The following is a 23,932-nucleotide window of genomic DNA, read 5'->3' on the forward strand; positions in this document are numbered from 1 at the left end:
ATCCTCTTAGACAACCTTCACCAAAGATGGTCTTTGGCCATATCTATATCTTTTAGTTGGCCATTGGAAGGAGTTGATTACCATGCTTTCTATTAATTTGTATGCATCCTCATATGTTTTTTTCATTAGGTCACCTCCTACTGCTTCATCTAATCCTGACCTTAAATGCACATCCAACCCATTATAGAAAATTTTCATTCGTAACCACTTAGGTAATCTGTGGTGTGGGAATTTATGAATTATCATTTTAAAACGTTCCCATGCTTCATGAAAGTTTCCCCCTCTAGCTATTTGAACATCAAAATTTCTCTTCTTAGCTGAACTATCTTGCTAATGGGGAAGAACTTTAGGAGGAATTTTCCTGCGAGTTCGTCCCATGTTGTGATTGATCCTAGTGCCTGTGAATCTAGCCAAGAAAAGGCATTATCGATCAATGAAGAGGGGAACAACCGAAGACGAATAGCGTCATTAGTGATCCCATTGCATTTGAAGGTATCATAAAGCTGAAGGAACTATTTTAGATATTGATTCGGATCTTCTGTCATTGTTCCTTGAAACTAAAAATTGTTCTAGATCATCTGGATCATAGTTGGCTTAATCTCAAAATTATTGGCCGTGATGGCTGGCCTCATTATAGTCCCTTGAACCATATCTAGATTTGGTAGCCCATATTCTCTCAAAGTCCTCTCATTATGTGCCATATTTATATTTGTGGTTAGTTGTAGTGGTGGTGGTGGAGGATCTTCTAGGTTGTTATTGTTAGCCTCATCGAATAGTGGATTCTCACGTGGTGGTAAATTGCCTCTAACAGGTAGTGGATTTTGCATTGGTTGTTATTGCTGCTTTTATTGCTGTCGATGATTCCTTCTGATTATTCTTTCTCGATTTGTGACTGGCTCTATAGGTGTTCCCTTACTACGAGTCTTACACTAAACCCAAAAGGACAAGATTAGTAGAAAATTAGAAAATAAATTCGTAGCTAGAGCTTAAAAAATTCCTAATTATTCTATTAAAATGCAAAAATTTAAAATCAGTACAGTGACGTTGCCTCCCCGACAACGGTGCCAACAACTTGACTGGCTTTGGACGTACCAATGTCCAGAGTAGAAGTCTTGTACAAAAGATATGAAAAGCGATATCCACAAGTATATGGGTCAGGTTGTAATATAGTTACAACGGAGTAGGTAAGTACTCCGAGGATTGTATCCAAGGGAGGCGAGCACTAAATTAATTCTAATATAGACATAAATAGATCTAATTAGTAATTTAATTGGATTATAGTACGAAGAATTAAAAAAAAGGTTTTGATAATCTATACTACAAATAAAAAGAAAGGAAATAAATAAAATTAAATAAATAAAACTCCAGAAATCAAATAATCAAATATGTATCAAATCTGGGCATGGCTGATTAGCTCGTTTCGATAGTCATAATCAACTGTTGTCTCGAGTTTTCTTATTCAATCAACTAGTCAGTACCCCAGCAGGATCTTTCGATCTTCTACTGACATATTGAGTTGGCAAGAACTACTTACCTCTCGACCACTCAGTCTAGACTGGTTCAGGGTTAAGGTGTTCACGGATAGGCCATACCAAATCTGGGTTAATTTCCACCTTAATGACTTCCTAGGTTTTTCATGCCTAGGGTTTTAAATTCTTTCTCTCCTAATTAGCTAGTCCGCTAAAAAACCTCTACAAAATAGTTAATTAATCATACCTCCACTCGTTAATCCCCTACAGGAGGATTAGTTTTTAATGAATCTAGCAAATAATATAAACTTAATAGAAAGAATAAACATAAAGAACAGTTCAAAAGAATAAAGTTTAGAAGAAGCCTGATTTGTATTAAAATTAAGCATTGAATCCTCACAGAGTTTGACAGTAATTCCAAAATCTAAATTCTCTACAAAAGTAAATAACAAGAACATAAATAAAATCTAAAACCTAAGAAAAAAGAAAAAAAAACTAAAGATTAAATCTAAAGAGAAAATTTTAAAATATGAAAGGTGTGTGTCACATGTGTTAAATGAGCCTATTTATAGAGTTTAAGATGGTCGTCATCCTCAACCCTAAGTTAGTTGTCGTCCTCGTGCTTAACATGTGATTCTGCAGACCAAAACACCCCTAGCTCGTAATTATTTCCTGTACAGAGGTGATATCACAACACACCAAGTCTTATGTCACAACATCGAGGGAAACATGCTCAAATTTAGGGTGTCTTTAAGGGTATTTCATGACATCCTCAAGCTTGTGTCGTGACATTGAAGGAAGTCTTGGATTTCTTCTATTCTACTCTCTATGTTGCAACATCCAATGCTCCGTGTTTCAACATAGCGACTGGTATCATGTTAGCACGCCTTCTAATGGTCTGCTGCACGCTCACAAAGTATATTACCTCACCCATTAGGCCTCATTCGGCCCCTAAGGTTAATAAAAGACTCAAATTACACATTTTATTAAACTTAACTAAACTTACAGAAATGTAATTAAAACTTAACTAAAATACTTATGTTTAAGCTCCAAAAGTGCGCAAACTATTTTAATATGCTACACCAAAATTACGGCAGATTAGTCATGACGTAACAGGCTAATTTCGCGACATCTAAAGGGTAGTGTCGCGATATTGAAGGCGGATTCCTCCAATCCTTACATTAGATGGTTCCACCTACCATATTGTACTACACTGATGGTCTAGTAAGATAATATGCATTCCAATTTAGCATATGATAGTCATTTGCACATTTCAATTCTTTAAAAGCCTTGAACTACTAAGATACACACTTTAAAAAATTCATGTGCTAAATTTCATCTAACATTCCCTAACCAAAATTACCAAGTTGACAATATACAACTTTAAGTCAGTTCAACTCTATGTACATGCCATTTATCGAAATGTAAAGAACTATAAAAGCATTATTGAGTCAAGAATTTTTTTATCTAGATACTGCTTCACCTATCAAGACTTTGAAATCCACTAATACTTGTACATGGAATTAACAAACCATACGCTAAGCAATAATACTTAGTGGTACTTTCATGATTCAATTCATATAAACAAAAAATAACATGGTAAAAATGTAATAAATGCATGTTCAAGTTTCAACCGTTTATATTTAATCTACTCATGTCACATATACCAATTCACACACTAACACAATTGTAAATCAATATAAACATATCATGCCATAATTTCTACTATCAAGAATGCATGCATTTTCATTTCAATTCATACTATATCCTTGCCAACTACATTTAACATATCATATTCATATATATACTATCCTATACTATATTTCATCAAATTTCAATCTTATATATGATATATGTCACAAGTTTCATTTTTTCATATTTTCATCTCAAATCCATTTATTTGTTTCATATTGAAATTGGCCCTTTGGGCTCGTGTAAACTGATTCACATGATCTCTCACATGCTTTCCTTAATCACCTTTCACATATATGCATATGTTATACCATTTCATATCATCATTTCTAATCAAATATCATTTATCGAATTCAAATTTTATAATCCTTATTAATCAAACACGAACTTAAGATAGATACACGGATCTTCTGACCATCACACAGATTTGGTACCTAGGGACTCATCAGAATGTCTGAAGTATAACTTGTGTCCAACACTCATCAGTATAACCAAAGTAAAATGAGTGCCTGGCACTCATCGGAACATCCGAAGTAATATGTGTCTAATGCTCATCAGTATATAACCGAAGTATAACCCGTACACAATCTAATTCTACGACATGCCAACTATATCCAACTCTACTTGAGAGAGTTAATAGGGTATTTACAAATCAGCTCATATATTTTTAATATCACATAGCATAATTCATACAATCTTCATCATCATTATGTATCACGAAATCATTTAGCAAGTTCATAGTAGGCTCAATTACATTATGCACATCTCAATGCAATTCATTATATATTATTACTCAATACAAATCAATTTATATGACAAATATAAGCTTACATCGATAGCTAATCATGAAATTAACATATATATAAGTATAATGATCTTGGATCATAAAAGTACAAATCGAAATTGTCCGCTACTCGTCTACGATTCTCAACTTTCCATGCTCTCGCGATGGCCCAACATCGTCTTTAGCTATGTTTGATAATTCAATAATAAAATCAATATCAGTTAGCATCCAATTCATAACCAAATACATAGTCAAACATATTTTGTATTTTATTCAATTTATTCCTATATCTGGGTTACTCGTATTTTCCAATATCTAACATCGGATCAAAATATGATTTTACATTCTTTCATTAGGGATCTTATAGACCTATCTACAACATAAATTCATGATAAATTTAAATTTATTCAATTTAGTCCCTAATGTTACAAAGTTATCTAACAAGTTTAATTTAGTCCTTAACACAATCTAAGCTTACTATCCATATTAATCGCTTCAATTTGAAATTTAATTCATCAATTTCTCTCCAATGGAAACTTTTTAAAAACTAAAAAATTGAAAATTTGATACATAGGCTAGCTAAATCAAGCTCTCATGGTCATAAATCTATAAAAATTTGAAGATAATGGCTTAATTACCTTTGCAAATTGGTGGTCAAATGTTTGAATGAGCTTAAGGTTTTATTTCTTTGTTTTTCTTTAGCATAGAAGGTTGGAGAAGATGAATACTTCATCTTTCCTTCTACTAAATTAACATTTATACGTAGATTAGTATGTAATTAAACATGGTTAATCATAATTAATGAATTACTTAAGTAATTTTAATTATAAACTTAAACTAAGTGCAATTCATCATCATTCTCCACTAACTCCTATTTAAAATTGGTTAAAACCATTTGGTCCTTTGGATAATTGCTATCTAGGTCCTCAAGCATTTTCTAAATTAAAACTCTATAGTGATTGAATTTTTAAAATTTAGTCATTGAGCTTTAATTAACTATTTTCACGATTAAATTACTTAATCGATCTTTAATATATTTTCATGTTAGCTTCATTAATCTTTATATTTCATAATTACAAACTTTGTTTATAGAAAGAAGGGTTTAAAATCATTTTTTTCGACCACTTAATATCGAGTCATTAAAATTCTCCCCTCTTCAGAAATTTCGTCCTCAAAATTTTCCTAGAAAGAGGTGGCAATATTGAGATCTCATTGTCTCTTTCGTGCTATGACTTTGCAATAAGACTTTCACCAATGGCGCACATTTATTTATGAATTCTTTCACTTCTCAAGATAAGATCTTGACCGGTTCTTCTTCGTACAACAAATCGGGTTGCACTTCTATCGCTTCCACAAGTATCATACGGGAAGGACCATATTGATATCATTGAAGAATAGATACATGAAACACATTATGAATTCTTTGGACAAATGGTAGGCAATAAGTTTAACTCCTTCACTAATTTCATATGACTCGATGTACTTGGGATTTAGCTTCATTTTTTAGCCAAAACATATTTTAATGCTTGATTAGAAATTCTTATTATAAACAAATTCAACTAGAGGCAAATAACGTTCCCAACTAGCTTCAAACTCAATGATACAAACTCATAGCATGTCTTCTAACACTTGGATAACAAGCTTAGATTGACTGTCAGATTAGGGATGAAAAGAAGTGTTGAAATTCAACTTCATACCCAAAGATTCATGCAATTTCTTCAAGAATCTCAAAGTATAACAAGGATCTCAATCCAAGATAATAGGTACACCATGAAGTCTCACTATCTCATGAATATACACCTCAGCAAGCTTTTGAAGTGACCAATCTATTCTCACTGGTAGAAAATGAGTAGACTTCGTCAATCGGTCAACTATTACCCAAATGCCAATTCTTTTATTTGGTGAAGTTGGCATACCAATTATGAAATCCATTGTGATTTGTTCCCATTTTCACTCAAAAATTGAAATAGGTTGCAACAATCCAGTGGGAACTTGATGTTAAGCTTTTACACGTTGGTAAGTCAAGCAGTTTGCAACATATTTGATGATTTCTCTTTTCATACTTGGTCACTAATATGATTCTCGCAAATCATGATACATTTCTACGCCACCAGGATGCATAGCGAAAAAACCATCGCAAGCTTCACGTAGAATCAATTGCTTCAATTCAGCATTGTTAAATGCACAGATTGAATTGTGAAATCGAAGGTAATTATACTTATCACTGTTGAAATTCTTATTATCATCTTGCTGCACAAGCTTTATTTTCTCTTCTAGTTTAGCATCTGCGGATTGCGCCTCTATTATCTGATCAATCAACAAAGGCTTTATTCTCAATTCATCTAACAAACTACCATCACCTCAAATACTCAGCTGATTGAACATTGCTCTTAGCTCAAATACTGACTTTCAACTTAAGGCATCAACCACTACATTCACTTTTCTGGAATGGTAATCAATTTTACAATCATAATCTTTCAACAATTCGATCCAGCAACGATGTCTCAAATTTAGCTCCTTTTGGGTGAAGAGATACTTGTTACTTTTATGATCGGTATAGATATAACACTTTTCATTATACAGATTGTGCCATTAGATCTTTAGAGTAAACATGTAACAATCCGTTTTTCAATGGTACCGGAAATGGTTGTTTTGAAACCCTATTTTTTGATGATCGAGTCAGTAAATATTATTTATTTATATTTAATGGTCTAATGTAGAGTTTTATTAAGTTTTGGTCTAGTAATTTTAATGATTGAATGGTTAATTAAGGTACAAGGACTAAATCATAAAAATCGTAAAAGTTAATCAGTATTGGTTTTTATTTGTTGAAAGGCTTAATTAATGAATGCTCAGGGATTTATGTGGCAATTAGCCATATTCTAAAAAGCATGGATGGTTTGTGCTTGTGTTAGATGAGAATTATAAATTAAATCTAAGGTTAATTTGGTAATTAAATAAATGTTTTAACATAAACAAAAGAAACAACAAGCCATCTTTTTCTTCATTTTGATTGAAACCACCATTTTAGGAGTTCTTAGAATCGACCAAACTTGTTTCCTTTGCATGTAAGTTCATTTTAAGCTTATTTTTTTTTGTAAATTTTATGTTTTTTTTAGATTGTTGTAACTTAATCAACTAGCCCAAGGACAATTTTTTAATACTATTAAAAGCTTCTAAAGTTACCATTTGTGATTTATGGGAGTTTTTTTTTTTAATGATGGATTTGTAGCTTTAATGTTAATTAGGACTAGTTTGTAAAGTTTTTTGTTGGTTTTGAATTTAGGGACTAAAACGAAAATGTGTTAATAATAGCATGAAATTTGTATAAATTTAAATGCTTGAAAGATATTTAGGGATGAGTATATAACTGATTAAAATTTTTGGGTTTAGTTGTGAAAGTTATGTTGGTTTCAGTTTTAGGGCTCAATTGAATAAAATATAAAAGTTTAGGTAAATGTTGTAAAATGAAATTAATAGGTCATATGCATAAATTTTAGTTTGTTAAGGTACTTTGAATTGATATTTTGAACTTAATTATTTAGATCAAGATTTAAAACAATTGGTTGATAAATGAAGAAAATGGAAAATTGCAAAATTGTCCCTACAACTCAACTTGATAGTTGATCATACTAGGTAAGTTTACAAGGTATAGAAATGTACTTATATATATTTATTTTATTGAATTGTGAATATATATATTTGTATACATTGTTAGATTGAAATTTTGAAATGTTTATAGTTTAATACTATAGGTGAGAAAAGGGTCTAATTGAAAGTTTTGTATACTTGTGAAACATGATTCATGTGGATACTGAATGAATGTGACCTAGTTATGAAATGCGTTTTAGATAAATATTGAAGTGCTCTTATTTTGTAAATGTTCTGATTCTTATATTAATGCCCGTTTGAACGTAGTAAACGGTTAGGATACGATTGGCATGCTAATAGAGTTAGATGTGCGCTTATATTGTTTACACTACGGTGCCCTTGTATGCACATTTGTTCCCTTGTTCAGCACTACGGTGCTCCCTAATATATTTACCGAGTATCTGAGTTACTTTTTCAATAGTTTATTGAGCTATTCAGATTTGTGTTTAAGTGAATAATGATGTTTGATATATGATGATATGCGATTGATATAGCTTGAATAACATGATCAAAGTTGAATTACTTAGTGAATTTGTGTACGATGAACTCACCTATTTCTTGTGAATTATTATGTCAGGTTATAATATCTTGTTAATTTTTTTATTGCATTTATGTGATTCAAGGTAAGTTTATAAGAAATTTTAATCTTGTGAACTTACTAAGCTATTTAAAGCTTACTTTGGTTTTGTTTCCTATTTTCTGTAGTTGATATTTTGTGGAACAAGGTTGTCATATCAAATTCAAATCTTGCACTATCAAGCTTCAATCTTAGTAGACTTTAGAATGGTTTTTACTTCGATTATGTGGCGTGTATATAAGCTATTTTTGGAATTATGTTTTGAGCTTAAAGGTTGATGTTGTAAAGTGTTTATAATGTTTGATATGTAAGATTGAATTTAAAGATTTCTATGTCATGCTTGTATGATAAATGGTGAATGTATGTGTAGTAAATATATGCTTGTTCTGGAATCATTGAATTGTATGATAATGGTAATGCTTAGATGGAATGTTGTGAACATATGAGCTAAATGATATTAGGTGTTGGTTTTGTGATATGGTAAGTTTTGGCATGTTTAAAGGTAGTTGTATGTTTGAGACCTAAATGGTCAAGTTTGGTTTGTGATTTGATAAACTTAGGAAAAATGGACTTTGATGGTATGTGAATGATATCACAGGTAGAATGCCTTTGACATGGTGAATGGTTGATAACGTAATAACTTGGTTGTGATGGTGCCAAAATGGCATATTGGTTAGACACTATTAGGATGCTTTTATGACGTGTTTTAGTTATGACATGTAGGTGTTTGGATAAGATTTTTAAGTTGATATGGTATGTATATATGTATGCTTGTGATGTCATAAATGGTAGGTTTTGATTTAGGCATATTTAAGGTGTGCTTTGGGTCACACGGTCATGTTCCACACACGAGTGGTTGACACAACCAAGTGCCACTAAACGTTAGATAACAATTAGTTTACACGGCCCAGCCACACGGTCGTGTGATACTTTTTTGGAAATTTCACACTTTGACCTACATGGCTTCAGTGAGTCACACAACCTGGATACATGACCGTGTGACTCAATGGTACATGGTTTCAATTTGTCACACGACTTGGCAACATGGCCATGTGACCCCTGCTTTGCACTTTTTCCTTTCTTTTATCTAAAGTTTTAGATTAATCCCTGTATGGTCCCAAATTGATTTTAGACCTTTCGTAAGCTCAATTTAAGCTCAAAATTGTATGCAAAACGTGTTTTATTTTAATGATTGAGATATAATGAATGTTTTGATGAATATTTGATTTAAATTCACATGTTCCTATTGTATTTATTATTTAGTATCTTGTAATCCTATTCTGGCAATAGAGACAGGTGAAGGATGTTACAAAACACCATAATAGTTAGCTCTAAACCATGCCCCGGATAATTGTCTTGTTGTAGGGATGCATAGGAAATTACCTTACCATCCTACATCATAGCGCAATCCAATCCACTCAATGAACCATCATTAATTACAACATATTCCTTCACTGATTCGGGCAAGGTTAATATCAACATTTCTATCAACATGGCTTTCAACTTCTCAAAACCTTCCTAACACTAGTTTCCATATGAATGGCACATTCTTTTGTAATAGCTTTGTCATAGGCAAAGGTATATTGGAAAATCCATTTACGAAACTTTTGTATTAACCAACTAAACCCAGGAAGCTTCAGATTTCTGACACATTTTTCGATGATTTCCATTGAAAAATGGCTTCAATATTTTTGGGATCCACACAGATTCCCTCCGCCAAAATAACATATCCAAGGAATACAACTCGTGACAACCATAATTCGAATTTACTATGCTTCCCATATAGTTGCTTTTCCCACAACATTGCAACACCATTCTCAAGTGTGGATCTCATATCAATGAATATATCAAGATATTATCAATGAACACTACCATGAACTGATCCAAATACGGCTAAAAAATATGGTTCATGAGATCCATGAACACTGCAAGAGCATTCGTCAGCCCAAATGGCATTATTAGTAATTCATAGTGACTGTATAGCGTACAGAATGCAGCTTTGGAACATCATTGTCTTTCACTTTTAGCTTATAATATCTGGATCTCATATCAATCTTGGAGAAGACTGATGCACCTTTCAACTGATCAAACAAATCGTTGATTTGCAGCAATAGATATCTATTTTTTATTATCAACTTGTTCATTTTTTGATAATTAATACAAAGCCACATCGACCTATCTTTCTTTTTAACAAACAATATTGGATCTCCCCAAGGCGATATACTAGGATGTATAAAGCCATGATCCAATAGATCTTGTAATTGGATTTTCAACTCTTTTACTTCCATGGGCGCCACATGGTACGAAGCAATAGATCTTGCAATTACACATTCAACCATACGATTAGAAGGTAATCCTAACAATGCTTCTGGAAATAAATCTTGGAATTCACATACTATCCGGATCTTGCTCACTTGGCTTTCATATGAGTTCGAGTTAATAACATAGGCCAAATATTCCTCGAAACCTTGATTCAAAAGCTTATTAGCTTGGACCAATGAAACGATATGAGTCGAATCACTTGAACCAATGAAATGATATAAGCTTATTAACTAATTAGCTTGAAATTACACATTCAACCATATGATTTCATCTTCGAGACTCTGAATAGAGAATTTCTTTTTACGGTAGTCTAGTATCACACTATGATTGGTCAACTAGTCTATTCCCAAAGTTACATCAAAACTGACAAACGACATGACCAATAGATCAACTGGCAATGATTTATTCTGGATTTCTAATGTACAATGCCTACACACATGTCAATGGACACAAATTGTCCCAAATGACTTGACACAACTATTGCTATGCTAGACATTTCGGATATCAATTTTCCCGATTTCAAGAAGCTAGAACTAACATATAAATGCGTAGAACTAGAGTCAATTAAAGCATGAATGGGTGTAGAACATAAAAGAAATATACCTACTACAAGATTGGTAGCATCACCCTCTTCTTTGGTTTGGACCACATAGGCTCGTGCACAATCTCTAGCTTCAGATTCTTGTCCCACAAAACCAGCTTCCTTTCTCTGACTACTCCTCATTACAGATCCACCACGATTATTTCCCTGATCTCTAACTGTAAGAGTAGATCTCTAAGTAACAACAAGAGTATCAATATCATTTTTCAGGCACTCTCAAGCAAAATGCTCTCGTCATCTTCTAGCATTCACTTATGTGAATCTTTCTGCAATATTCACAATTTGAGATATCTGCATCTCTCACAGGACGCCTTGTACTACACATTGATACTAATGGTTGCTTGACTCGATCTTTCTTTGACCTGACACTTGGTGGAATTGATCTCTAAGGTCCTCGAGACTCTCTAGCTCGCTTTGGTAGAAGTTGCGAACTAGTAATCCTGACTCTTTTTCCAAATGCTCTGGAAGGCTCAACTTTCTTATCTAGGCCTATGGCCTGCTCAACCATCTTCTCTCGCTCAGCTAGTGATACGAGTCACAAAGGCCCAACCCAAGCCCAAGAACGTGATTGGCTCAAATTACCACAAGGCCCAATAACGAGATCAAAGGCCCGACAAATGCGTTCCAAACTAAATGGGACCATTCAGGAGTTTGTTAGCAAGGCCTTAGATGCGTACATGAAAGAAAGAGAAAATCAAGATTCACTTTCTTGTTTTCAAGAAAATCAAGATTCACTTTCTTGTTTTCAAGAAAATCAAGATTCACTTTCTTGTTTTCAAGAAAATCAAGAAACCGAATCTTGGCCCAATCTTGTTGTTTGGAGCGATTTCAAGAATCAAGAAAATCAAGATTTAAAATCTTGGAAATCTTAGTCCAAGAAACCAAATCTTGCAGCCAAAGCGCATTGGATCTCCGTTACGAGCATCAACGAACCAATTTCGGTAGAAGATGGAATACAAGCCCAAGTTCTTGAAGGCAAGGCCCAATAAGATTATTCCAAGCCCAAACAAGAAGACAAACCATACTTACTTAAAAATCAGGCCAACTTGTCAAAGTGGCCCAATTTGTAAAGTTTTATTTTTTAAATACTTAGTTTAAATTTTTATGTAGATATTCAGTCCAATAGGCCCAATTAAAAGCCCTTGGCCGAATTTCCATTTAAATATTAAAATAATTAGGAGTTTTTTTATTTTTAGTTTTCTAATTAGATTAGGAAAACACTTGAGAGGCCTATATAAAGGCTTGGCCGGCCACCTTGTTATTCACTTCTCAAATATATTAAAAATTTTAGATTTGTTTAAGTGCAGAATTCTCCTTGAGTTTTTCTCCAAGAATTCTCTTTTGAGTTTTCTTTAGAAGTTGTTTTAACAATCTTTTGATTGTGGGAGCCATCTTCAGCCTTCTTCTTGCCATTGATATTCTTTGGAGGGAAGATTAGAGTCGTTTGAAGGGAGTTGTGAAATCTTTCGGGATTTCAAGGCTTCTTAGGACTTATCTTTTAATTTCTTACTGTCAATTTTTTCTTTTAAATTCTGCTTGTGTCAATTTTATTTAATCACTTTGTTTGCTGTTCTTGTTGCGTTTCAGGCGTTCCAAAGCATTCCAAATCTGATTCGCCCTCTTCTTTATTAAAGATCGGATCGCCCCTTTTGTTCTTGGCAGCAAAATTCGTTCAAAATCCCGAAATTCCTTGTTCTTGCCGATTTCTTCTTTTCAGATTTGGGTTGTTTTGATTGCTGGAATTTTGGGGAAATTTAACTTGCTCTTTGTGCCTTTATTTTCAGATTCGGCAGATTGGAGTATTCTTTGGGGTTCAATTACATGTTCTTGATTCCCTAAGAACCTTTATTAACAATTATTCCTATTCTCAATTTGATTCTTTCCTGATTTGGGGATTTTTATTCCAGATCTGGAAATTCAAAGTTCTAATCTTTTAATTTCTGTTTCGTTTCAGATCTGTTCGTTTAGAGCCTCGTAGGAGTTTTCTCGTGACTTGGCAACTTGATCTTGGTCCGTGCGCAACCTTCTATCATTTGGCATCAGATTTTGGGCGTTTTGGGTGTTCTTGGTTGATTTCTAAACTGATCTCTATTTTTTAAACTACAAATAGCAGTTTTACCCAAAAAAATTTCAAAAAAAAATTCATTTGAGTGGGTAAACGTTGTCCGATTGATCTGAAATTTTACATACATATTTTTGGCACTGTGATTGAATATAAAAAAATATTTACCGCAAAAAAGTCAGTCAAAAAAGTCAAAATAATTGAAAAATAAGAAATTAAATAAAAATTAAAAAAATATTCAGAGGGTTGAGTTTGGTGCCCAAACTTTTCAAATCAAAAATTAAATATTTAAGGACATTCTAGATTTAATTTCGTGATTTTTGGAGATCAGGAACACCTTGAACGAAGTTGTCAAGTTACTCCGCAGTTTTCGGGTTTTCTGGTTTCAGCAATTTTTATTGATTCTTAGCTATAGGTTTTTCATTTGTTTGCCTTTATTCTCCCTTTACATTATCTAACACCTTATTGTTTCTTGTGTTAGTAGGATTTTTAAAGTGTGCACAATTCTTCCTCGGTGCAACACCAATCAATTGGTGTCTCGTCAGTTTTGGCATCCTAGTGCAAATTAGGTTTCTTTGGTAGTTCGGTTCATACACTCTCTAATTGGTTGATATAAACTCTACTAAAGAACTCACAAGACTAAATTCTACCTCATTGAGAATTTAAATTTTCTTTTTAAGTGATTAACGGTGAGGTTTGCTAACTTTTATTTTTGAGTGTTGAGTGTTTATTTTGCAGGTTTTTGAAAATGTCTAAGGTTGGTCAAGGTGATAATGACTATAATGATGTCTATGATACATTTAAAAAATTCCAACAACAGTTAGATGATCAGGCTGCTGCACTTCAAACTTTTACTGCTACCATCAATGAGGTGAGATTAAATCAAGAGCCTCAATATCGAGAGCCAATTAAAGAAGATATGGATAACCAGCCTCCTGCTCATAGGCGCGGTCCTCGACGTGTCCCTAGAACTGATGCTGATTTTCATGATCGTGGGCAACCCTCTTTGGCAAAACCAAAGTTCACAATTCCCCAATTTTGTGGTAAGAATGATCTAGAAGCTTATTGTGAATGGGAATCTAAGATTGAACTTATGTTTCGATATTATAAATGTCCGGATGATGAAAAGGTAGCGTTAGCAATGCTGGAATTTTCAGATTATGCATTAAGTTGGTGGACTCAATTTGGGGTGAATCGTCATCGGAATTATGAATGTGAGATTTCGATATGGGAGTAGTTGAAACAGATTATGCGTAAAAGGTTTATTCCACCTCACTACTATAGAGAGATTAAAACAAAGCTGAGACGACTTGTTCAAGGTAGTAGGACGGTGGATGAATATTTTAAGGAGATGGAGGATGCTCGTTCAGAGAGCTAATGTGGAGGAGGATGAGGAAACAACTATGGTTTGATTTATTGATGGTTTGAACAAGCCGATAGCTAATACATTGAGGCTACAAACTTACATTGATTTGGAAGAAGCAGTTCATAAAGCCATTGAGATCGAGCAACAATTAAAGGAACAAAGGTTTGGTTCCTTCTCTACTTCACAATATTACCGAGGTAACAATTCCAATTCTGATTTTAAGAGTTCAAAATCACATTTTGTTACTAATAAGTCTTCTTTGAGTAATGGAAGTAAGCAATCAGATTGGAAAAAAGGGGCTCCTGTTAAAACGCAAACACTTTCTAAGCAGCCCAATTTAGGTGATTCAAGTGTGAAGAGGACTCATGAAATTGAATGCTTTAAGTGCAAAGGGCGTGGTCATTATAGTAGGGAATGCCCTAACACGAGACTACTTCTTCTGAAAGATAAGGGTGAGTACACTTTCGACTCTGATAAAACAGATCCAGATATGCCAGAACTTGTGGATGACATTGATAATGGCGAAGAGTTGGTTGAACCACAAAAAGAAGGGGACTTTGCTGATTTTCAATGCCTTGTAGTTCGCCGAACCCTTAACATTCAAATGAAAGATGATGATAACCAAAGGACCAATATTTTCCATTCTCGGTGTTTTATTAAAGGTAACTTATGTTCACTCATTATTGATAGTGGGAGTTGCTCGAATGTAGTGACTAGATATTTGGTGGATTCTTTAAAGTTGCCTTGTACCAAACACCCTAAGCCATATCACCTTCAGTGGCTTAATGAATGCTCCGAAGTTAAAGTTACGAAATAGTCCTTGGTCACTTTTAAGCTCGGGAATTATGAGGATGAAGTATGGTGTGATGTGGTCCCAATGCATGCGGCACACTTGCTCCTTGGACGACCTTGGCAATTTGATCGCGGTGTTACACACCAAGGTAAGCTTAATCGATACTCCCTTGTGTTTAAAGGTAGAAAATTTAGTTTTGCTCCTTTAAATCCCACTAATGTATATAAAGATCAATTGAAGATGATGAAATTTTGTGAGGGGGTAAGGGAGAAAGGACAAGTACAAAAGACATAGAGAAAAGAGGCTAGTAGTGGAAAAAGTCAAAATTTAAAAAGCCCAAAGGTGAGTGAATCCACAAGTGGTAAAATGAGAGAAAAAAATCTGTTGGCAACAAAAAAAGATGTGAGGAGAGCCCCACTCAATAAACGGCCTTGTATCCTTGTGAGGTTTAGGCAAAATTATTTATCTTTATCTAACATTAACGAAAAATTGCCTAGTGTGTTTCAGTCTCTTTTGCAGGATTATGAGGATATTTTTAGTGAGGCCCCTAAAGGTTTACCACATTTACGAGGGATAGAACATCAAATTGACTTAGTACCCAGAGCTTCAATACCTAATCGACCAGCCTATAGATGTAATCCCAAGGAGACAAAGGAATTGCAAAGGCAAGTTGAGGAATTACTAGAAAAATGGTACATTCGTGAGAGCCTAAGTCCTTGTGTTGTTCCTGTCTTATTGGTACCAAAGAAAGATGGTACGTATCGAATGTGTGTTGATTGTTGCCCAATCAAGAAAATAACAGTAAAGTATCGACATCCAATTCCTAGACTTGATGATATGCTTGATGAATTACATGGTTCAATTATGTTTACAAAAATTGATTTAAAAAGTGGTTATCATCAAATTTGAATGAGGGAAGGGGATGAATGGAAAACAGCCTTTAAAACAAAATTTGGATTGTATGAATGGTTAGTTATGCCTTACGGCCTTACTATTGCACCTAGTACATTTATGAGATTAATGAATCATGTTTTAAGGCTTCACTTGGGTAAATTTGTAGTGGTTTATTTTGATGATATTTTAATTTACTCCAAGACATTAGATGATCATGTTTTCCATGTTAGAACCATTTTGGATATTCTGTGAGATGAAAAATTATTTGCCAACCTTGATAAATGTACATTCTGTTGTGATAAACTAATATTGCTAGGTTTCATAGTTAGTGCTCAAGGTATTCATGTCGATGAGGACAAAGTCAAGGCAATCAAGGAGTGGCCGACTCCTAAATCGGTAACTGAGGTGAGATCTTTCCATGGTTTAGCTAGTTTTTATAGACGATTTGTGAAAGATATCTCTACTATTGCTGCCCCATTAACAGAAGTTATAAAGAAATCAGTGGGTTTCAAATGGGGTGAAACCCAAGAAAAGGCTTTTCAGACCCTAAAAGCTAAGTTATGTTCTGCTCCTCTTCTTAAATTACCTGATTTTACAAATACTTTTGAACTTGAGTGTGATGCTTCAGGAATTGGAATTGGCGCCGTTTTAATGCAAGATAAGCAACCAATTACTTATTTTAGCGAGAAATTAAATGGTGCACAATTAAACTACTCAACTTATGACAAAGAACTATTGGCATTAGTTCGTGCACTTCAAGTATGGCAACATTATTTGCTGCCTAATGAGTTTGTCATACACACAGATCATGAATCCCTTAAATGGTTAAAGGGACAAGGTAAGTTGAGTAAACGACATGCCCGATGGGTAGAATTCATTGAAACATTCCCTTATGTGATAAAATATAAAACAGGTAAAGATAATGTAGTTGCCGATGCTTTGTCTAGACGATATGCTTTAATAACTACATTGAATGCTAAAGTCTTAGGGTTTGAACATATTAAGGAGTTATATGATGATGATGATGATTTCGGCCATTTTTATAAGAATTGTGGACATACTACTTTTGAAAAGTTTTATCTTGTAGATGGCTTTCTTTTTTCGTATAAACAGGTTATGCATACCAAAGTGTTCCATGAGAGACTTATTGATTCATGAAGCCCATAGTGGGGGTTTAATGGGACATTTTGGAGTGGCCAAAACACTAGACATACTGCAAGAACACTTCCATTGGCCACATATGAAGAAGGATGTCGAAAAGGTATGTTCCAAGTGCATTACATGCAAACAAGCAAAATCTAAGGTAATGCCTCATGGCCTTTACACTCCTTTACCGATTCCTACTTCACCTTGGGTAGATTTATCCATGGATTTTATTTTAGGTTTGCCTCGAACTAAGAAAGGACGAGATAATATATTTTTTGTTGTTGACAGGTTTTCAAAGATGGCACATTTTATTCCTTGTCACAAAACAGATGATGCTACACATGTGGCAGACTTATTCTTTAAAGAGGTTGTAAGACTTCATGGCATCCCTAAAACAATTGTTTCTGACAGAGATGTCAAATTCCTTAGCCACTTTTGGAAGGTATTGTGGGGTAAGCTTGGTACTAAATTACTTTATTCTACTACATGTCACCCCAAACCGATGGCCAAACCAAGTAGTTAATCGGATCTTAGGGACTTTATTACGATCTGTTGTGGGAAAGAACATTAGAAATTGGGAAGAATGCCTACCATTTGTTGAATTTTCATATAATAGATCTATTCATTCTACAACGGGTTATTCTCTATTTGAACTTGTTTATGGTTTTAACCCACTAACAGTACTTGATCTTGCACCATTACCTCTTGAACACATTGTTAATTTAGGCGTGACGAAAAAAGTCGAGTTGGTGAAATCCTTACATGAGAAGGCTAGGCAACGAATAGCCAAAACAAATGATGCCAACACCAACAAAACAAAACCCGGAGATTGGGTTTGGGTCCATTTGAGGAAAGAATGATTTCCTACAAAAAGAAAGATCAAGTTGGACCCAAGGGGCGATGGGCCTTTCCAAGTACTCGAGCGGATCAACGACAATGCCTATAAAATTGATCTACCTGGTGAGTACAATGTAAGTTCTACTTTTAATGTGGCTGACTTGTCCCCATTTGATTTTTCAGATTCAAGGACGAATCTTTTTGAGGAAGGGGGGAATGATACGAGTCACAAAAGCCCAACCCAAGCCCAAGAACGTGATGGGCTCAAATTACCACAAGGCCCAATAACGAGATCAAAGGCCCGACAAATACGTTCCAAACTAAATGGGACCATTCAGGAGTTTGTTAGCAAGGCTTTAGATGCGTAAATAAAAGAAAGAGAAAATCAAGATTCACTTTCTTGTTTTCAAGAAAATCAAGAAATCGAATCTTGGCCCACTTGCTGTTTGGAGCGATTTCAAGAATCAAGAAAATCAAGATTTCAAATCTTGGAAATCTTGGTCCAAGAAACCAAATCTTGCAGCCAAAGCGCATTGGATCTCCGTTACGAGCATCAACGAACCAATTTCGGTAGAAGATGGAATACAAGCCCAAGTTCTTGAAGGCAAGGCCCAATAAGATTATTCCAAGCCCAAACAAGAAGACAAACCATACTTACTTGAAAATCAGGCCAACTTGTCAAAGTGGCCCAATTTGTAAAGTTTTATTTTTTAAATACTTAGTTTAAAGTTTTATGTAGATATTCACCAAGAGGCCCAATTAAAGCCCTTGGCGAATTTCCATTTAAATATTAAAATAATTAGGAGTTTTTTATTTTAGTTTTCTAATTAGATTAGGAAAACACTTGAGAGGCCTATATAAAGGCTTGGCCGGCCACCTTGTTATTCATTTCTCAAATATATTAAAAATTTCAGATTTGTTTAAGTGCAGAATTCTCCTTGAGTTTTTCTCCAAGAATTCTCTTTTGAGTTTTCTTTAGAAGTTGTTTTAACAATCTTTTGATTGTGGGAGCCATCTTCAGCCTTCTTCTTGCCATTGATATTCTTTGGAGGGGAGATTAGAGTCGTTTGAAGGGAGTTGTGAAATCTTTCGGGATTTCAAGGCTTCTTAGGACTTATTTTTTAATTTCTTGCTGTCAATTTTTTCTTTTAAATTCTGCTTGTGTCGATTTTATTTAATCACTTTGTTTGTTGTTCTTGTTTCGTTTCAGGCTTTTCAAAGCATTCCAAATCTAATTCGCCCTCTTCTTTATTAAAGATCGGATCGCCCCTTTTGTTCTTGGCAACAAAATTCGTTCAAAATCCCTAAATTCCTTGTTCTTGCCGATTTCTTCTTTTCAGATTTGGGTTGTTTTGGTTGCTGGAATTTTGGGGAAATTTAACTTGCTGTTTGTGTCTTTCTTTTCAGATTCGGTAGATTGGAGTATTCTTTAGGGTTCAATTACATGTTCTTAATTCCCCAAGAACCTTTATTAACAATTATTCCTATTCTCAATTTGATTCTTTGCTGATTTGGGGATTCTTATTCCAGATCTGGAAATTCAAAGTTCTAATCTTTTAATTTATGTTTCGTTTCAGATCTGTTCGTTTAGAGCCTTGTAGGAGTTTTCTCGTGACTGGGCAACTCGATCTTGGTCCGCGCATAACCCTCTATCAGCTAGATCATTGAATTCTTTAAGCTTATCCAAGACTAGTTGAAACCAAAGCTCATCTCGCAATCCCTAAAGGATTTGTTGTCAAATTTCTTCCTTAGTTGGCATTAACTCAATGGCATACTTGCTAAGTCACAAGAATTCATGCTCATAATCAACATCAACATATCACCTTGTTTCAGCATCGTGAATTCTTGCTTTTTATCTTTTAGATACAATTAACCTACATGCTTCTTTTTAAACTTTGACTGGAAGAACATGCAATCAATCTAATCTGTCAGAATATGACAGGTGACTGTTAACCACCATTGATAGGTCTCTCCTTTAAGAAGATATATACCATGCATGTAACATATTCAAGCGGTGAACATTCTAACTGCTGGAGAACTCGCTTGGTTGACTCTAACTATATTTTACTAATGATCGACACCTTCTAGTACTTTAAATTTAGTTGCTTCATACTTTAAAAACTCTTTTATTGGGGCTCGCCGAGCTTAAACTATTGATGCACCTTGTGAAGAAGCTCTTGCTACTCTCTGAAGTACTTCTATTATTATGTGGAATATACCCTTATCACCTCCACCCTCTCGACAAGGACTATCAACTCCATTTTGTTGAGTAGTGACTTTATCAACACCATGTGCCTCGATCTCTACCCCATTCTCACCCACAATGCAGTGATCACTGCTGTTGATTACCTCTTCAACAACATTTCTAGCTTCCTCAGACATTTTCAGCTATAAATCAGAAAAATTCCTAATTAGCATTCATATATCAACTCAGACTCGACTTGACCTTGGCATGGACCACTAGACTCAATTTCGAACTTGATTTAGTCAGATAATCGGCTAAACCTATAGCTTTGATACCACTAAACGTAACACCCCATACTTGACTCGACGTCAAGTCTGAACTACGGAATGTCACATTCATTATCGGAGAAACTACGATCATAATTCCAATCAATTCAATAATATATACAAGCTACTAAGTTCAATACGCAATCACAATATGGCATATAATCATATTCTGAGTTTAAATGAGCTTATGAAAGCTCTTTCGATATCTCGAGGCCATTTGAGAACTAAAATGTAAAATTTTCAAAGTTTATCGATTTGGCGTCGAAACTATGAAAGGATCATGTCGTGACATCAAGGGTAAAAGCTTGATGTCCCGATTTTAATAGTGTAGTGCCATGACTCTGAAAATAAGAGGTCGACGTCACAACTTCAGCAGGGGACTTTGCAACGTTGAAGGCTAATGTCGTGACATTGAAGGAAAATTCCTTCAATCCTTGCATTAGATTATTCCACCTACCAAATTGTACAACACTTATGGTTTAATGAACCAATGTGCATTCCAATTCAACATATGATGATCATTTGCACATTTTAATTCTTTAAAAGCTTTGAACTACTTATATACACACTTTAAACAATTCATGTGTCAACTTTAATCTAACATTCCCTAACCAAAAATACCAAGTTGACAATTTACCGAAGTAAAATGTGTGTCCAACACTCATCGAAACTTCTAGAGTAATATGTGTCTAGTGCTCATTAGTGGAGAACCGAAGTATAACCCGTAAAAAATCTAATCCTATGGCATGTCAATTATATTCAACTCTATTTGAGACAACTAATAGGGTATTCACAAATCAATTCATATATTTTCAATATCACATAGTAGAATTCATGCCATTGTCATCATTATTTTTTATCACAAAATCATTTAGCAAGTTTATAGTAGGCTCATTTACATTATGCACATCTCGATACAATTGTCGATATATTATTATTCCATACAAATAAATTCTCTTGACAAGTATAAGCTTGCCTTGATAGCTAATCATGAAATCAACATATATATAAGTATAATGATCTTGGATCATAAAAGTACAAACGGAAATTGTCTGCTACTCGTCTACAATTCTCGACTTTCCCTTCTCTTGTGATGTCCAAACGCCGTCTTCAGCGATGTTCGATAATTCAATAATAAAATAAATATCATTTTACATAAAGTTTACAACCAAATTCATAGTCAAACATATTTTGTATTTTATTCAATTTATTCCTATATCCGGGTTACATGTATTTTCCAATATCTAACATCGAATCAAAATCTGATTTCACATTCTTTCGTTAGGGACTTTATACTTCCTACCTATAACATAATTCCATGAAAATTTTAATTTATTCAATTTAATCTCTAATGTTACAAAGTTATCTAACAAGTTTAATTTACTTTCTAATTGAGTCCTTAACACAATCTAAGCTTATTATCCATTAAGCTCTTCAATTTCAAGCCTAATTCATCAATTTCTCTCTAATGGCAACTTCTTAGAAACTAAATAATTGAAAAAATTGATACATGGGCTAGCTAAATCAATATTCCATGATCATAAACCTATAAAAAATTGAAGAGAATGGCTTAATTACCTTTACAAATTGGTGGTTGAATGTTTGAATAAGCTTAAGGTTTTCTTTCGTTGGTTTTCTTTAGCGTAGCCGGTTGGAAAAGATGAATACTTCATCTTTCCTTCTACTAACTTAAAATTTATATGTAAATTAGTATTTAATTAAAATTAGTTAATCATAACTAATTCATTTTTAATTGCTATCTAGGTCCTCAAGCATTTTCTAAATTAAAACCCAATAGCGATTGGACTTTTACAATTTAACTTTTATCACTGTACAACCAGGTAAGTGGTTTTAACCTTTGGCCCTGATACTTGTGTCCAATGAGATGGTCTAAAGAGTTGATGCATTCAAAGGTACAAATGGTTAAATATACCCAAAATTCTATTATATACATGGAATAAATACTCCTTCCTTAGTGCTCAAGCTTCGTATCCAGATTGGTGTAAGGAGCCAACAAAGGGATGTTGCAAATGATGATGAAAAGAAGACACATGATACTATGTTTTACCTCTGGTATGGCACTCTGGTGCAAACCATGACTGGTGAAAACCTGACCTCGCAGGGTTGGGGGTTGGTTGTTAGACTAGGGTTGATCTTGCGCCAGTGTCTTTTTCTTTTGGTTCGACTGAACACAACCAAAATTTGGCTCAAACTCATCATTCTCCTATTGCTAATTTACAGCCAGTTTCTAAAGATAATTTTTTGAATGCGAATGTTGTGTATTCGAAACAAAAGGGAAATAAAATGGAAAATCTTGGCGAAAGGGATAACTTTGGATTCAAGTATTCTTGACTCTAGTAAGCACTCGGCTGTTACTTTTCAAGAAAATTCTACTCTCGATGTTAACTGTACTGTGGAGACATGTGATTTTGTTATTCTCGCAATGGTCTTTTCAAATTCAAGAGTGTAACATCCCAAAATAGGGCCTAGAAGTTTGAGCCTGGTAAATAGAGGTCGACAGTTAATTTTGCAAACTGTAATCGCCAGTAGGCCTGGCGAGCTAAAGCCGCTAGAAGGCTTGTTGAGCTAGTATACGCTAGCAGGTCTGGCAAGATGGTTTACACCGACAAGATTGGCGTGATAGTGTAAGCCAAGTAGGACTGGCGAGCTAGTGTTTGATAGTTGGTATGGCGAGTTGATGTTCACCGCTAGGCTTGGCGAAGCAAGGATCACCAGTAGTCCTGGCGAACTAGTGTCGCTAGTAGGCCTGGTGAACTGTGATAGTTATTTTGGGCTGAAAGTCAAAAGTAGGAGTAGCTGAAGGGTAATTATACCAAAATTAAAAAGTCAACTTATTTTACAACACCCTTTATACAAGTAACTTCTTTCCTACTTTTACTACGACTAGGGTATTCTAAGAATATTAACATATTCAATGCCTATAAATTAAGCCCTTTCATTTGAAATTTCAGATTCTGTTAAGGACCAAAACTCTCAAATTCATCATCGACTATTCTGTTATCAAGTTTTAAGAACCCAACACTTAGTTCTTAGGATCTAAGGTAAGACTTTGTTTCTCTGATATGTTTAGAATTAATTAAGAAAGGTTCGCAAACAAAGGAAACTAGGTTCGCCAAAAGATTGGCATGGGCGAACCTATGATCATTTGTAATTATGTATGAGTTTTCATGTGCTTTTTCTATTAGTTACTTGTGTATGTTTGTGGA

The 23,932-nt window shown here is 34.3% G+C and overlaps 1 non-coding gene across 1 annotated transcript; it reads left to right on the forward strand.

The window, feature by feature from the left end:
- The first annotated feature begins 214 nt into the window (after positions 1–214).
- LOC128042146 (small nucleolar RNA R71) lies at positions 215–319 on the forward strand. The gene has a single exon (XR_008197352.1). It is a non-coding gene; the product is annotated as a small nucleolar RNA R71 (small nucleolar RNA).
- The last annotated feature ends 23,613 nt before the right edge of the window (positions 320–23,932 follow it).

This window comes from Gossypium raimondii, chromosome 6, assembly GCF_025698545.1.
Source record: "Gossypium raimondii isolate GPD5lz chromosome 6, ASM2569854v1, whole genome shotgun sequence".
Taxonomy (NCBI): domain Eukaryota; kingdom Viridiplantae; phylum Streptophyta; class Magnoliopsida; order Malvales; family Malvaceae; genus Gossypium; species Gossypium raimondii.